This window comes from Chrysochloris asiatica, unplaced genomic scaffold, assembly GCF_000296735.1.
Source record: "Chrysochloris asiatica unplaced genomic scaffold, ChrAsi1.0 scaffold00074, whole genome shotgun sequence".
Taxonomy (NCBI): domain Eukaryota; kingdom Metazoa; phylum Chordata; class Mammalia; order Afrosoricida; family Chrysochloridae; genus Chrysochloris; species Chrysochloris asiatica.
This window is the reverse complement of record NW_006408592.1, coordinates 520709-538320: the sequence shown is the minus strand read 5'-3', so window position 1 is coordinate 538320 and position 17612 is coordinate 520709. Positions and strand designations below refer to the sequence as shown.

Sequence of the window (17612 nt, the reverse complement as noted above, 5' to 3'; positions counted from 1 at the left end):
AATAAACTTGCATTTTATACATTTGGTTTAAACGGTTTTAGTCCTAATGAAACAAAGTTCTATAGAGTTGAAGTTAATCAAGGACAATGAGAGAAAGATATGCTTGAGGCTAAAAGTGCTATCAGAAGTTGTTGCTAAGGGCCGTCAAGTCCTTTCTGACCCATAGTGACCCTGTATAGGGTTTCCAAGGAGCAGCTGGTGAGCTTGAACCACTGACCTTGCAGTTTGAACTGACTTTGTAGTCCGATGCATTAACGCACAGCACCATACTAGGACTCCGAAGTGAAGTTGTCTAAATGACTGATAATTCTTTTAAACTGACATAGGTTGTTGTAAAGTGCCTTCAAGTGGGTTCCGCTTCATAGCAACCCTGTGTAGGTTTCCCAGGGTAGTGGGTTTGAACCGCCTACCTTATGGTTAGCAGCCCAGTGTTTATTCTACAGTGCTACACTAGAACTCCATATAGTAAAATGAAAGGCAAGTGAAATTTAGTTCTTAGATGTTTTTAATTCCTAAAACATGTTTTATTTTTAAAGGATGTTACAGTTTAATCATCTGATAAAAATAAACTTTTACAAATTGATATCATATGATAATTATTTAATTTTTCATTAATAAGGTTTCTAGTCTTCAGTAGACTAGAAAATTGCATAGTGAGGGATTAAATTTTGTATGAGAACATGGCTTTTTGGTAAGAATTTTATAGTAAGAAGACTGATTATATTATATCTTCAAAAACAACAGCAATATAAAGAATCATTTTTATAAAATAACTGCTGAATCCATATGGTAAATGAAGGGTGCTAAATGTTTCAGGAACTAGAGACATAACTTATGTGAAGTATATTTCCTAGTATAGATTAGATAGCTCCTTTTCTTTTTCCTTGAATATTCTCCTGTTTTATAAAAGGTATCACTATAATGAAGTTACTATTTGTATTCTGTATGTATTAATGTTCTGTATTGAATGCCTGGCTTCAAGGCCAATGCTTAGTGTCTGGTATGCATTCAATAAGAGGGTGATGCTAAACACTTTTGTAAGTAAACATTGACTTCATAAGATTTTTAATTTACTCAAAGTAGTAGTAATACTATACATTGACTTACTGCTTTTCGAAAACTTAGTATGCAAGCATCCTTCCTATCAAAAAATTTAGGGGTGTGCATTTATCAATACATTACAAAATTATTATTTGTTTTTATTATTATGGAAAATTTCAAGCTTCAGCAAAAGTATAGAGGATAATGATTGCAGCCACAATTCAACTTTAATAATCATCCTTTTACTACCAGTCTTTTTAATCTGTACTGTACCCACTTTCTTATACTTCTCAGTAATGCTGAAGCAAATTTCAAACATTATTTTATCTGTGCGCACTTCAGTACATGTCACTGGAAGATGATGGTGGTATGCCTTGTGGAGTCTGTTCACGAAAAGGTAGGGACTCTAAAAAATGTAAACAAAGTGCCATTTTACCTTCCTTAAAAAATTATGTTAATACTACCGTATATAAAATTATGTTTTCATTTCTCCAGTCATTGTCGCCTCCCTAGCTCTGTCATTATAGCCAGTTTGTTTAAATCAGTTTATAAGCAATTTTCGTACATCCCAACTATTTTATTTTAATGTGTTGGTTTCTCCTCCATCTCTTGTGATAGCTATATAGAAATTTATTTGCTCAAGAAACCTGGCTTTAAAGGTTATCATAGTCATGATTTTGTGTATTCCTGTCCTATTCTTGCTCTATTATGTTTGTTTCCTGAACATTTATAGATTTATGGGTTTGATTAGATTCAGGTATAACTTTTCTGAATCCTAGGAATACTTCATAAATTATTTTGTGTACCTACAAGGCTGTAAGTCTTTGTGGGAGCAGAAAGTCTTATGTTTCTATCATATAGTAGTTGGTGGGCTGTAAACATTGACCTTGTGGTTAGCAGTCCAGTATTTGTCCTACAGAGCCACCGCACTCCTATATACTTATGTAGTTCATAAATATGTACGCAAACAGAGCTCTCCAGCTTATAAGTAGGGAAATATAAAAAATATATAAACTTGTGGTTTTATTTTGTTCGTAAAACATTGTGAAATTCAGGAATTGGAGACATCCAGTCTCTCATACTTCGGACATATTGTCAGGAGGGACCAGTCGCTGGAGAAGGATATCATATTTGGTAAGGTGGAGGGTCAGAGAAAAAGAGGAAGATGCCCAACGAGATGGATTGGCCAGGTGGGGGCATCGATGTACTCAAGCGTGGCAGCAGTATGAGGTTGGCCCAGGAACGGGCAGTATTTCAATCTGCTGTGCATAAGGTTGCTATGGGTCGATACCGACTCGATGGCACCTAACAACAACAACAATTCTTCACATATTGATACGTTACTTTTTTATTGTAAATTGTCATAGGAGAGACAGGAAATTATTTTATAAAATGTTTGTTGTTAAGTACTGTGAAAATGAGAAGGAACACATTTAAGATATAAGAAAATGCTTGACTTTGATATAATGGAAAATGTTTTTGTTATGACTAGCATTTTTTTTTTTTTTTTAACTTTTTATTATGAATTGAGTGCTAGTTTGCATGGGAGAATATTGGGTTTACACCCATCCTATCGTATTTGCTTCTATTCCCTCTGGGTTTTTTTTTTTTTTGTTGTTGTTTTTTTTTTTTATGTACACAAAAACACTCAGGAATATATAATCATCTAAATAATTAAAGGGCACATTCTGCAAGCCTTTCTCTTTCCATGAGTCTAGAGTTCTTAGCTGCTCTGTCTCCCCATGTTGTCATCTTTGACTCCATCTCTGGTGTCGCTGCTTCTCTGACTAGGGTCCCACAATCTGCTTGTGCACTTCTACCTTAATGGTCTTAGGGTGTTAGTACTAGTATTATGAATACTTTTATTCATGATTTATATTTAAGTGGGTCTCAGCCAAAATAATGGCATGATGAAATGCTTATATAATTGGTTAAGTATATTTTATGCTATAGGATTCTCAAAACTTTTTCTGACTTTGAGATTTTAAATGTTTCAATGTTAAATGGTTTGTTATCTCTTAGGGAGATAAAACTATACAACTATAGTTTGTATGTCAGAGCCATGTTCAGTAATATAACTCTTACAATTGATATTCTAAAGAAATTTAGCTTGAATTTATATGTCAGAGGTTACATAGCAGCATTGCACAGAAAATCCCAGAGGTAAAAAGCAATAAGTTAGAGGGGCCAGGCTGGGAAAGCCTATCCAGTCAGTTGACTAAGTGGAATAGGCAAGGCCAAATTCTGATTAATGTGCTCATGTGAGATGGAAACAGGGATTGGAGAAATAGTTACTGTCTTTCATAAAGTTTTGTGGTTGGATGGGAACACTAACTGCCAAACCTAAAAGATCCTGTTGAACTCCACATAACCCTTCCATGGGCTCTGGGGATCTTGCAGATCTTGACCTTGAGCACCATGACGCCTCAAACCACTCTCTGTGCCCTCTGAGTCTGCTGTGATGATTGCAGTAAGAGGACCTGGAAAAGGTTGTGTTTGTGTGTGTCTGCATGCACTTGTGTGCACATGTAGTTGATATTAGGTTTGCTTTATGCTTGTAGTACTTTGGCAGTTGAGAATGTTTTGATGTTATTCTACAACTTTAGATTTGAAAGATTAGAACATTTTTCAACCAACTGTAAAACTGTGAAGGAATGTCTAGCCACCGTGCTGTTTTAACAACTTCTTATTATTTGGGGTAAAATAAACAAAGTCAGATTCCTTTGCCACTTATTCATCTAGTACAGAACCTTACTTATGTCTCACTAGAGGCAGTTTATTTACCAATGTTTTCAAAGTTAAACCTTTTTAGACTATATCAAACTTTGAGAATCAGTTAATGTTGTCTTTACCTCACTTTGTTTAGAGAAAGTGCTTTGTATTTATGCTATACGATATTTTGCTAAATAAGGTTATTTATTCAGAATTTCCAGCTACAAATGCAGAACTGAACAATGGGAGAAGGCATCCGCACAGACTCCTCTTTGTTATGAGGGTGAAATTTCACAGCTTTCTTTATGGTGTTCAGATGTTTGTGTCTTTAGTGCTGCAAACAGGGAGCCAGTGTAGTTTGCACAATTATCTTTTGCTTACCCTACCCCCAATTTGATATAAAGACTTAATATGGGGGGGGGGGGAGAAAGTCAAGGAAATTTTCTAGGTTAATTGAACTGATTTGAATGGAAATCTGAGAGAATAGATTATATTTCTCAGAAAAGAGGGCATAGTATTCTGTGTTTTGTTTTTCTTATTAACATTAAAATGCGAATTGTTGAAAATTTAAAGTATGTAGTAATGTATGAAGTATAAAAAAAATGATTGTCTTCTGTGTCACTCCTTTTCGTTCTTATCCTCTGGACTAACCCTATTAACAATTTGATGTTGTAGCCTCCTTGCTGTTTCTCTGTATTATTCTGCACCTAGATTCAAGGAGCCCTGTTAGCATACTGGATTATGCATTGGGCTGCTAACGGCAAGATCAGTAGTTTGAGCTCATTAGGCATTCTGCTTCCGGAAAGGTTTACCACCTCGGAAACAAGGCCACTATGTAAGAGTTGGAATCGGCTCCACAGCACATCACCACCACACCTGTATGCACAGAAAAAGAAACAAAAAATATATGTTGTCATAGTTAAAATAGATATAAAAAACAAAGTGTTCTTCAGCAGGTGAGTGTCCCAGTAATGGATCATTAATTGTAACAAATATACCACAAGAAAGTACATTTTTAGTAGGAGAAATGATCAGCAGGGAGAGCTGATATTAGGAATGCTGAACTTTCTACACCATTTTTTGTAAACTAAAACTGCCCTAAAAAAATAGTCTACTAAAAATGGGTCATACACATGCTGCCTACCACCTTTTTCACATACAAGTAGGTCATGAATATCTTTACAGTTGTTAACTTTTACCAGTTCCAACTCATTCTTTGTATTTGTTGCATAATTATTCTATGAAACACCATGATTTGTAATCGACTTGATGGCAGTTAACAACACTAACAACAGATATACCATAATTTACTTATCATTCTCTTATTGTTGAACATTTGGATTGTTTTCAGTATTCTACTTCTGAAGTAAAACTCCTAGAGCATATACTTTTAGGCTTTTTTTGTGTATTCTAATTTTCAATAGATTTCTGGAGGAAGAATGACTGCGCCAAAGGTGTGTAAATTTATTATATTGATGATGTTGTTGATAAGTGCCGTCAAGTCAGTTCTGACTCATAGTGACCCTGTATAGGGTATACTAATAGGTATGTCTCACCAATTTGCCTTCTGAAACGTAAGGACTAGTTGGTACCCCAGTTTATATTTTGAGAATGTACTTTTCCTCATGCACTTGTCAACACCAGCGCATTAATCTTTGGCCTTTTATTTTTTGTTTTTGTTTTTTTTAAATGGTACTATTTCCCCTGTTTTTGAATTCAAACTGCTTTTAAGGTTTCTGGAAAGATTATGCTGGTTTTTCAGTTTGATTGAGAGACTCTAGAAAATCCTGGGCTACAGTCAGAGATTCGACTGAAAGGATGAGAAAGAGCAGCTACAATAAAGGTTCTTGATGTTTGGAGGACTTCTCTGTTAGTTCAGTATTTACTTTAATTAAGATTTTCTATTTAATTTGTATTGTTTTATAAAAAACTTTTTCTTTTTTTTTTTTTTTGTGGTAAGACATGGTCTTATTATTATTATTTCCACTTACTGGCATCGAAGGTTAATGTAGTAGTGTTCAAATTATGACATTTATGTTTATTCATTAAAATCTCCATAAGATATCTGTTTTGAATCTAAGTACTTTGAAAAGAGTATACTCTTGTGTTAATTTAAGCCTTTGAATGATTTTTTACTTCTGTTGTATTTAATGAAAACAAAACAAAACAAAACAACAATGATCTTTCACATAAAAGGAAATGTTTTCATCTACTCAAGTTAAAACTGAAATAGATTGGTAAATGTAGATCTTTGTCGAGGGGAATGCTGGGAAAACTGCTGCTCCTTGCACATAGTCTTAAACTCAACACACTCTTGCTACATGATAACTAGCAGCTCTAGTAGAATTTAGAGAACACGATCCCTCGTGCTGAAGTCCTACTAACTGTATATTATTGTTGTTAAGTGCCATCAAGTCAATTCCAACCCATAGCGACCCTGTATAGAGTTTCCTAGGAGAGGCTAGTGAGCTTAAATCACCGACTTTGCGGTTCAAACTGACCTTGGAGTCCAGTGCTTTAGCCTGTAGGACTCCAACTATATATTAGTCTGCAAAAATTTAAGGAGAATCTCTAAAATCCTTTAGTGGGGGTAAAAAAAAACCATTAAAAAATATCTTCTCTACACTGTTGTTGTTGTATAGCGACTCTATAGGCTTTCCAAAGCTATAATCTTTGTGGGAGCAGAAAGCCTCATCTTTCTCCGGTCGAGGGACTGGTAGGCTTGAGCCTCCGACCTTGTGGTTCACAGTCTAGTGCTTATTCTATGAAGCCACTGCACTCCCTATGATACTATCAAGCGTTAAAGAAAAAAGAATTTCTGATATATCTTGGAACATGGATGAACCTGGAGGACATTATGTTGAGTGAAACAAGTCAATCATATACAAAAAATTGTATGTTCTCACTTTTATGAAATAATATGAACAGGGAAATATACAGAAACTTAATGCTCATTGGACTTCTGGTGTGGTGCAGTAGGATAAGCACAGGACTGCAAGGTAAATTTGAGTCATAATGTCGGCAGTTCAAACTCAACAGTTGCTCCTCAGAAACCTATACTTGTTTGCTTTGAGTCAGAATAGACTCAACAGCACTTAATAACAAATATTCTTTAGTGGTTACCAGGGAATTGGAGACAGAGGCAGAGGGGAATTCATTTGCTAGATAGTTGTTGACACTGTTATTTTTAGTAATGGGAAAGGTAACGTTGAATGATGGTGAAGTATGTACAGCTTGACAAAAGTAAACACAGTCACTAAAATGTATGGAAGGAAAAAGGATGTTTGGGCAATGGCTAATGCACATGTACTTTTGAAACAACAACAATAACAGAAAATATAGGTGTGGGTAATTTTGAGGCAGTTTCAGAAAGTTTTTGGGAAAGTTGCATTCTTTTTTAAGTCTTATTTTTTCATGAACTTTTTGAAGCCCGTCATAGATGGTATGCATATGTGAGTATACATAGGTGTATTTTTATATAGGATCGTATGCATATATATATATAAATATATAATAAAGCACATAAAGGGCACAATTACACATACTTCTTAGACACATCTAGAGGGATTAGGACCATAGTCTCATGAGACATCAAAGTTTATGTTGTACATCTTAGTTTGATGAGTAGCATCTTTAAAGCTTGTAAGCAGCCATCTAAAATAAACTTATTGGTCTCTACTTGTCTGCAACAAAAGAGAACGAAAGAAACCAAAGACTCATAGTAAAAGTTAGTGTACAGAACTAACAGTATATATGACATCAGAAGACCTAGATGGTGCTTGGCTACTACTACCCACAGTTCTATAAGAGCCACAATGTTCTTGTTGTTAGGTGCCATGGAGTTGGTACCGACCCATAGCAACCTTATACACAGCAGAACGAGACACTGCCCCATCCTGGGCCAACCTCACTACTGTTGCCACGCTTGAGTCCATCGATGCTGCTACTTGGCCAGTCCATCTTGTTGGGGGATGGACAGATATAACAAGAATGTGGGGCAGAATCTCAAATTCCACAAACAAACAACCAAACCAAACAAACAAACACTTATTGGTCCAACTGAGACTGACAGGACTCCATGAGACTTGCCATGAGATACTCTTTAAACTTAGAATTGAAACTATCCTCTTAAGTCTCCCTTTAGTTAAATACCGTATTCATTCACAAAATAATATGGTACTGTAAGTGTTTTGTTCCTTTAGTGTATGAGACCAGATGGTCAACAATTACTTTCAAACAAAGATGAGAATGTAATGGGGCAGGGAAACTAGATTAACGGAAATGGAATGACTAGAATGGAAATATTGAGAATGTTCACACATTGTGAAGACTGTAGCTGACTGTCACTGAAAAATTTGTGTAGAAATTGTTGAATAGAAACAAACTACTGTATGAACCTATTCTAAAAACACAACAAAATAATATTAAATTTTGTTTTTTTCCTATACACCGTATGTGTGCAGGAGGAAGATGAGGCTTTCTACTCCACAGATGATTTAAAGCCTCTGAAACACTATACAGGGTTGCTGTGAGTGGAAACCAACTCCACAGCACATAACAGCAGCAATTATATTGTATGCGATCTTCTGTGGAATGAATTATATTTTTCAGTTTTCTCTGTATTTTGAATTTGTATATTTATAAAGAATACTTTTATGTATTGTAAAAAATTGAGTTGTCATAAATTATACACGTTAAACTGACCATAAGACTCTTGCTAAAATGATTTCTTTCTTATTCCTTATCTACTACACTGAATAAGATTCCTACTGCTTTTTCTACTTCTTGTCAACCTTCCAGAATCCTCTTTGAAATCACTGGTTACTGTTGATAAGTGCCATCAAGTGAGTTCCTACTCATAGTGAACCCTATATTATGTTTCTGAGGAGCAGCTGGCTGGTGGGTTTGAACTACTGATTTTGTGGTTAACAGTCAGTGCGTACTGTACAGCACACAGAAATTGAAATGGCAGGGATCACCTATCATAGTGTATTTAGAGCTCTCACTGGAGTGGATGACAGGTGGTGGTGGTGTGTTCCTCTTTCAGCATTGAAGTATTTACAATATATAACAAGTCACATGTGATATATATATTTTTAAGAAAATTAATGGGGTCTTTCTAACTTCTTGATGCTGAACCATAAGTTTAACTCTTACATAACTGCCTAAAAAGATGAAATAAATATTCTTACTAAAATGATAAAACTGGAGACCTGGTGTGGGTAAGCACTGGGCTGCTGTCTACAAGGTCAGCGTCTCAAACCCACTGCTTCTCGGAAACCTTATATAGGGTTGCTATGAGTATTGACCCCACAGCACTTAATAAGAACACAAAGTGATACATGCATATGTTACTTAATGAGTACTTAGTTCTGTTTTTTTGACTCTTAAAATTAAGCCAGTACTACAAGGGCCTCTGGTAGCGTAGTGGTTACGAATTGGGCTGTTAACCTCAAGGTCGGCAGTTTGAAACTACCAGCTGCTTCACGGGAGAAAGATGAGGATTTCTGCTCTGGTAAAGGTTTACAGCCTTGGAAACCCTGTGCAGGGTCACTATGAGTCAGAACCGACTCCACGGTACTTAACAGCAACAACACATTTTACTACCAGGAGCTCTGGTAGAGTAGTGGTTATGAATCAGGCTGCAAGGTCAGCAGTTTGAAATTACCAGCTGTTCCGCAGGAGACAGATGAGGCTTTCTGCTCCGGTAAAGACTTACAGCCGCGGAAACCCTGTACAGGGTCGCTATGAGTCGGAACTGACTCCACGGCACCTAACCACCACCACACATGTTACTGCTGTGGTACCGGAGTGTAAGATCGATTTGAACTGCAGTGTCGTCAGTCGTTCCCTGGAAATCCTATACAGGGTCGCTATGAGTCGGAACCAACTGGATGACATTTAACAAAAACAACACGTTTTATTACACTGAAGCATACATTCAAATATAAGCCTTGATAGTGTGGCTCTTTTTAACTGCATGGTAGGCGCTTCAAGCTTACCAGCTGCTCCTTTGAAACCCTATACAGGGTCGCTATGGGCTGGAATCGATTCAACGGCACTTAACAACAAGAAGTGTGGCTCTTGAGTCCCAGTGTGACGTTGAGGGTTAATGCACTGGATTACAAGCTCACCAGCTTCTCCTTGGAAACCTTATACAGGGCTGCTGTGGGTTGGAACTAACTCACGGGCACATTAACAACAAGTATGGTTCTTGGATTCCTGGTGTGGCGCTGTGGGTTAATGCACTAGACTGCAAGGTTGGTGGTTCAGGCTCATCAGCCATTCTTAGAAACCCTTTACAGGGTTGCTATGGATTGGAACCAAGTCGATGACACTTAACAACAGCAACAAGAAGGAAGAATTTGTTAAGTGCCGTCAAGTGAGTTCCTGCTCATTGCTGTTGTTGTTAAGTACCGTGGAGTCGGTTCTGACTCATAGTGACCCTACATAGGGTTTCCGAGGCTGTAAACCTTTACCGGAGTATACCGCCTCATCTTTCTCCCGCGGAGCAGCTGGTAGTTTCGAACTGCCGATCTTGAAGTTAGTTCCTACTCAGAGTGAACCCTATATGTGTTTCTGAAAATTTGAATTATGTTTTACCTGGAAATAATGAGTATTTCCAAAATACCAAATACAAACCCAACAAACAAAACTTAGATAATTTATTTACTGTCAAGTATCTGTGCTTTCTTCTGGTTCTCACCTTTCTCCCTTTGTTTCGTTCCTTGAATCTGATGCTTCCAGGAATAATTACTTTCATTCTGTATGATTGGAAGAGTTGTTTTCCTACTGCACACACGTGAAACTTATTTTTGCATGTCTGTTATTTTTGGTCTGCAGTTGCTTGGAGTCAGAAACATAACATTGTTGTTTTATGTTATTAGAAATGAAGACATTTCAAAGTTTGACATTTGCTTGATATTGATTGCATTTTAAATATAGTTTTCAGTAACTGTGCAAGACAATTTTGTGGTAGTTTAAAACCATTTTAAAAGGTAAAATAAGACTGTTTTGTAGCCATTGCTGTTGTTAGTGTCATGGAGTCAATTCCAAATCATAGGGACCCCGTATAGGATTTCTGAGGAGCAACTGATGAGCTTGAACCACCAACTTGTGGCTAGCAATCCAGTGCTGATCCTACAGTGCCATTGGTTACAATTAATACTAAAAACAAACATGTTTTAAAAATCTCCCTTCATAATTTTAGTGGAAAAATAAAATCATGTTAAAATAATGTTTGTGACAATTTGTTGGGAAGTATTTTGGGGTTTTGCACTAAAGAGTGATGATCTATAACTTTCATCAATCTTTGTAATGGTGAAATATCTGGAAATCCATTAGGTTAAATGTCTAATTAAATATTCCCGTTTTATTATAAATTTTGGTATGCTTAAAATTAAAGTTATTAAAATCACATTAATTACCATTTAGCAGACTTTTAAAATGTTTGTGTAGTTAACTTAATTTGGCACAGAAGCTGAGAAAATAAAATGAAAAAGAAGAATGAAATGACAAAAGTCTATTGTATGTTTGATTATGTTAAGCCAGTCTTTATGACTTAAAATTGTTGTAATTTGACTGTGTCAGGCTTATATGCCTAGCTGTTAAAAGTGTTTGGTTTTTCTTTCCCCTCTTTCTTTCTTCCCTCCTGGGCACAGTTGGAACCATTATTTTGTGGAATTTAGTGGTGGGGGGAACCTGAAGCTGAGGCTAGGTTTTACAGGAAGATCTTTTCAGAGTTTTCAGGAAGTAGATTCCAAATATAATTGTCCACAATTTAGCCACTTATTCAGTATTTCCTGACTTTTTGAAAGACAGAACCCAGATTCAGTGAAATTTTTATGAAAACCTGAATTTTTAGACATCATTACACAGGGTACAAAGATCATTTTATATATTTTTATGAGCTTTTAAAACAGTAAGAGTTTAAAAAATTATTCAAAAAGAAATAAAATTATTTTATGAATTGATAGATATTTTAAAAAACATATAAGTATTGGTGTTTATAAATTAGAGATTTGGAGGGTTGAGGGGAGATTGATAAAACATAGTTATAGATCTCTAATTAAACAAAAACTTGAGCAGAAATTAGTTACAGTACCAAAAGAAAGGAAATAAAGTCTCTCTTTTTGGTTGAGGCTATTTTTATCTTCAGAGAAACAAAATGAACTACTTCTGCATGTTTTAGAAGTTTCATGATATAAACTGAAGGTGCAGTAGCTTCGTGAGTAATTTGTTTTTAATGAATGAAATTTGAATTCCCTGCTAGAGTATTAGCATAAAGGGTAAAACATTTCAAACTATTAGTTGTTGTTAAGTGCTGTTGATTCAGATAAAATAAAAATACACTACATTTCTTTGTGTTGTTTCATAAAATAGAAAGCAGTTTCTTCTTAAGTATTTGAATGTCTATGTATTTATGTATCATAGTCAAGAAAGAAGTTTGAAAACTCCAATTTGACATTAGGTATAGAGCTGTTTGTGAGTTTTCAAGTGCCATTTCCTAAATTTCTGCTATTGATGAGATGTAGATTTTTTTTAGGATGGCCCTTCCTTTGTTATTGTTGGTAAGAGCCACTGAACCAGTTCCTACTCATAACAACTCTACGTACAATAAAACATAACAGAGCCAGCCCTGCACCAGCCTCACTATCATTCTTGTGTTTGAGCCCGTTGTCACATCCACTGTGTCAGCCCATCTCATGGAGGGTCTTCCTCCTTTTCTTGAGGACGCTGAGGTTCCCGTGGTCTACTAGTCCTTTGGACTAATACTTTACATGCATCTTTATTTTCTTAATTCTACTTTGCTTTTTGAATGGGGAAAGACCAATAGTTGCAACTTAGATTGCCATGGACAAGATTTTAAGGTCCCAGTCAGAACTCACTAAAGTAGGATGTGTTACATTGCCTTTGTGGACTAAGTTATGCCAGTAGACCTTAGTGCTCCTAGACCCAGTGACTCACTCCTTCAAAGTGTTTGCCTATGGCTAGAAGTTTTCATAACTACTTTCTAACTGCTTTACTCTATTCATGGGTAAATTTATAGCATATATCCAAGGCATTAACAATAACAACAATGAATACATACGTAGAAGTATCCTCTGTCAAACCTACATATATTCATGGGTATACTCCCATTTACCTCCTCACCCCTTTTCAGCTTGTGTGTCTGTCTGTGTATCCACTCATAGTTTTTATTGCTGTTGTATAATTTTATGCAATAGTATTTACCTTTGGTGCATTTAAGTCTTATGCTCTTTCCAGTGTCTTCCTTTGCTTTAATCATTTTGAGCTGACCTCTCCTTATTGTATATTGCCTTTCCCTTCACCCAAGTTAATACTTGCCTATTATGGTGTGGCGCTGTGAGTTGATGTGCTGGACTGCAATGTCAGTTTGAATTGCAAAGTCGGTGGTTCAGGCTTACCAGCAGCTCCTCGGAAACCCTATACAAGGTCACTATGAGTCATAACCGACTCAATGGTACTTAACAACAAGACCAACAATTCTCTAGTTAGTGATTACATACATAAACGTGTTCTTAAGAATATGTTTTGAGTGCATTTTAGTATAGTCAGCTTGAAGACCATGGTGCGCCTGACTCAAGCCATGGTGTTTTCAATAACCTCATATGCATGCGAAAGCTGGACAGTGAATAAGGAAGACTGTAGAAGAATTGATGCTTTTGAGTTATGGTGTTGGAGGAGAATATTGAAAGAGCCATGGGCTGCCAAAAGAACCAACAGATCTGTGTTGGAAGAAGTGCAGCCAGACTGTTCCTTGGAGGCCAGGATGGCCAAACTTTGCCTTTCATACTTCAGACATATTGTCAGGAGGGACCAGTCGCTGGAGAAGGATATCATGTTTCTTAAAGGTGGAGCATCAGAGAAAAAGAGGAAGACCCCCAGTGAGATGGATTAGCAAAGTGGCAGCATCAATAGGCTTGAGCTGTGGCTCAACGCACAGAATAGTAACTGTAGGTTTTCCTAGGCTTTAAGTCTTTACGGGAGCAGAAAGCATTATCTTTCTCCTGCAGAGCTACTGGTAAATTCGAACTGCTGATCTTATGGTTAACAGTCCTGCTATGCTGCCAGATATGTATTTATGTATGTATATATGTGTGTATCCACACCCAGACACACACACATATATGTATGTATATATGTTGTTGTTAAATGCTGTTGAGTTGGTTCCAAGTCATAGTGACCCCATATAGGATTTCTGAAGAGCGGCTGTTGAATTTTAACCACTGACCTTGTGGTCGAGTGCATTATCTTACAGCACCACACCAAGACATGCTCACTCTCTCTCTTTCTAAGTGCCATGATACAGGGTTTCCGAGGAGCTGCTAGTGATTTGAACCACCAACCTTGTGGTTTGCAGTCCAGTGCTGCTTATCCTACAGCACATACCATCTCTCTGTATATACATATATATATACACACATATACATAAGTGTATGTGTATGTGTAGATAAATGTATCTACACATACACACACACATAATACATAGGGGTTTCCAAGGATACCTGGTGAGCTTGAACCGCCGACTTTGTGGGTTCAAACTGACTTTGCAGTGCAGTGCATTAACCTACAGTGCCACAACCACTCCACCACACAGGGTCGCTATGAACTGGAACTGACTGGATGGCACTTAGCAACAACAACACACACAATACTAATTAGAATGAGAGTTGTTTTGGAGAAGCGGGTCATTTTACAGAGACAAAATTGTCATTATATTTTCATTTCATTAATTTGGAACATGGTTATCAAAGCACAACCTAATGCTCTTTCAGAATCCATTGTAAATTTACTTTATTATACATTTCTGTTAGGGTACCACTTTTAAAAATAAAATTTTTGGAGGGGTGGTCTGGCAGGAATTCTGGAAACCCTTGGTTTTCAAGAAGAGATCCTAGTGAGGTAATTTAAGAATGAGAGGCGTTTGAAAGTTGGATTGGATTGAGGAATTTGGGTAGTCTGCTTTTTAGACTTTATTAGTTGAGAAAAGAGAAGGGAAAAGCAAGCTATCATTTACTGAGAGCTGTGTCCTGGAAGCGATGCTCCTAAACGTACAGTAGTGCACATCCCTCTGTCTTGGAAGGCTTATTTTATTTCATTTAATTTTGAAGTGGGCCTGAGAGTAGTAAGATCATTTTCTCAGGGTCATGTTATAGTGATAATTTTACTAGAGGTTGTGTAGGAGAGTACTAGAAGATAAGGTTTAAAGGTAAGATTGTGTCAGAATTTTGAAAGGTCTTAATTACCTTAAAAAAACAAAATAGCAAAACACAAAAGAAAGTTAATTGGGATGTAATTCAAAAGGAGTGACACAAAGAAGTGAACTGATACTTATCAACCAGTTATGTGTGCTACTAGATTGCTCTAGAGTATTTAAGCTTCATTCTCTACTAGTCTAGATAGTCTGCTATTGTTGACTGCGTAGAGCAAATAACATACTAACTAGCTTCTTCAGGCTAAGAACTTGGGTGAGTACACATGTTCAATATAACGTAAATTAACATGGATATTTCCAAGTTTTTTTGTTTACTGTTTCAGGTTCTTGATACTACTCATTTTTTAAAACACATTTCCCTATTGTATCAGTCTTAAGAATACTTAAAATCATGGATGGCCACCATTAAGAAAATAGGAAGCTCTTTAATTAGAGACAAAGCATTGGGAATGAAAACAGATGTAAAGTCTAGCCAATCATAAAGATTTGCATCTCTGGTAGCATAGTGGTTACGAATCGGGCTGCGAACCTTAAGGCCAGCAGTTCGAAACTACCAGCCGCTCCGCGGGAGAAAGATGAGGCGTTCTGCTCCCGTAAAGATTTACAGCCTCGGAAACCCTGTACAGGGTCGCTATGGGTCGGATCCGACTTGACGGCACTTAACAACAACAACAACAAATGATTGTTTTACAACAGAATCACCCTGAAGGGATTTTAGTGTCTCAGCTTTTGTTTTTCTTTAGTTATCCTTATTTACCTTGACTAAATATTTACAAATTGGGAAGAAAATTCAAATTAAGAATTTGATATCCATTTGTGGTGATATGTTGTTGTTGTTAAGTGACATCGAGTCAGTTCTGAACCATAGCGACTGTTTATAAGGTTTCCAAGGAGCAGCTTGAACCACCGACCTTGAAGTTCAAAGGACTTTGCAGTCTGGCCCAGTAAAATCCACAGCTCCACACCAGGACTCCTGTAAGCATGCATTTTTTTTTTTTCCTTTAGCCTGTTTTCCCCACTTTGTTGTTGTTGCCACCGAGTCGGAACCAACTCATAGCGACCCCATGCACAGCAGAATGAAACAATATCCGATCCTGGGCCAACCTCACTACTGCTGCCACACTTGACGCCATCAATGATGCCGCCTGGCCAATCCATCTCGTTAGGGGTCTTCCTCTTTTTCTCTGACCCTCCACATTACCCAGCATGACATCCTTCTCCAGCGACTGTTCCCTACTTAGTATACTAATTTGTCTGCAGCTATCTTTATAAATGGGAGTTTATAACAATTGAGTACAGGATAATAAAAACTTAAATGGTGACGTAATTAACCATTTTAAAGAGATTTAGCCTTTTGATTTGTTTGTAATAAACTATGAGTGGCTTACATAATATTTATGGTAGAAGAAAAAGAATAAAATGTTAGGCTATTCCTGTGAGTTATAATTTCTACTATTACCTTACATTATCTGTAATTTTTTACATGATGCTAGGATTGTTGGTATGGTGAAGGATAAGCACTGGACTGCTAACCATAAGACCAGAAGTCAAACCCATCAGTTGCTCCTTGGAATGAGTTGCTATGAGTTGGAGCCTACTCAGTAGCACTTAACAACAATAATGTCTCTGTAGAATTAACACAGGAATAAAAAGCACTAACTTATACTATGTTAAGAAAATTTTCATATGTGCTAGACTTTTTAAAATTGATGTATTCTATACCACTTTGAACCTGGTAGCTCCATAAGATGAGCACTGGACTGCAAACGACAAGGTCTGTGGTTTGAGCCCACCAGCCACCCCACAGGAGAAAGATGAGGCTTTCTGTTCCTGCAAAGGTTTTAAAAGTCTCGGAAGCCTTGTACACAATGAATGAATCAGAACCGACTTGACCACACTTAAAAACAACAGCAACACTTTAGATCAGGTAGTCTCTTGTTTAAATTGGAATCTACTCAAAGATTACAAACTAAAATTGTCAAAGATTTTTTTAAGAAAAAAAGTAGATATCTCTCTTGGATTGTTATAAATTGTTTTGACATTTTGAAAACCTATAATTTTATTGGCTGGATTTTGAATAGTAGTTTTGTGGATTTTTTAAACAAAATCTTGTATTTATTTTATAACCCATAACTTTCAAATTGTAAACGTTAGTTTTTGAGGTTAATAATACTGTTAGAAGTCCTTCAAACAGTGTTAACTTACTGAGTTCAGAGCATTTGTTAGCAGTTGCTACAATCTGTCAAGTCTATGTAGTTTTCTCACCTGGCAGATTAAGTTTCCACCAAAATCCTATATCAATGGAGTGAAAGAAAGGTTTATGGTAATTTTTACTGAACTCAGGAGGGATACTCAGCAAGAGCAGCATTGCCAACAAACAAGCACCGATAATCAGGCCGTATTTGAAAACCAAAATGGTGACATAGGAATGAGGATGTTATTTTTTACTTTATAAACTTAAAGTTGTAGATTTAAAAACTGAGTTTTTTCTTTTTTTTAATGTAAAGTTGTTTTTCCAAATAATTGTTTTTTGATCATAGAAATAAGATTTTGTCTGTAAATAGTATGTAAATAGTATGTCTTACACTTTACAAATAGGTTAGTTTTATGATAGGATTAT

At 36.5% G+C, this 17612-nt stretch overlaps 1 protein-coding gene across 2 annotated transcripts in view; it reads left to right on the top strand.

Annotated features, from left to right (window-relative positions):
* Positions 1-17612, top strand: part of TMEM135 (transmembrane protein 135) — a 282194-nt gene that overhangs the window by 121055 nt on the left and 143527 nt on the right. The window lies entirely within an intron of this gene.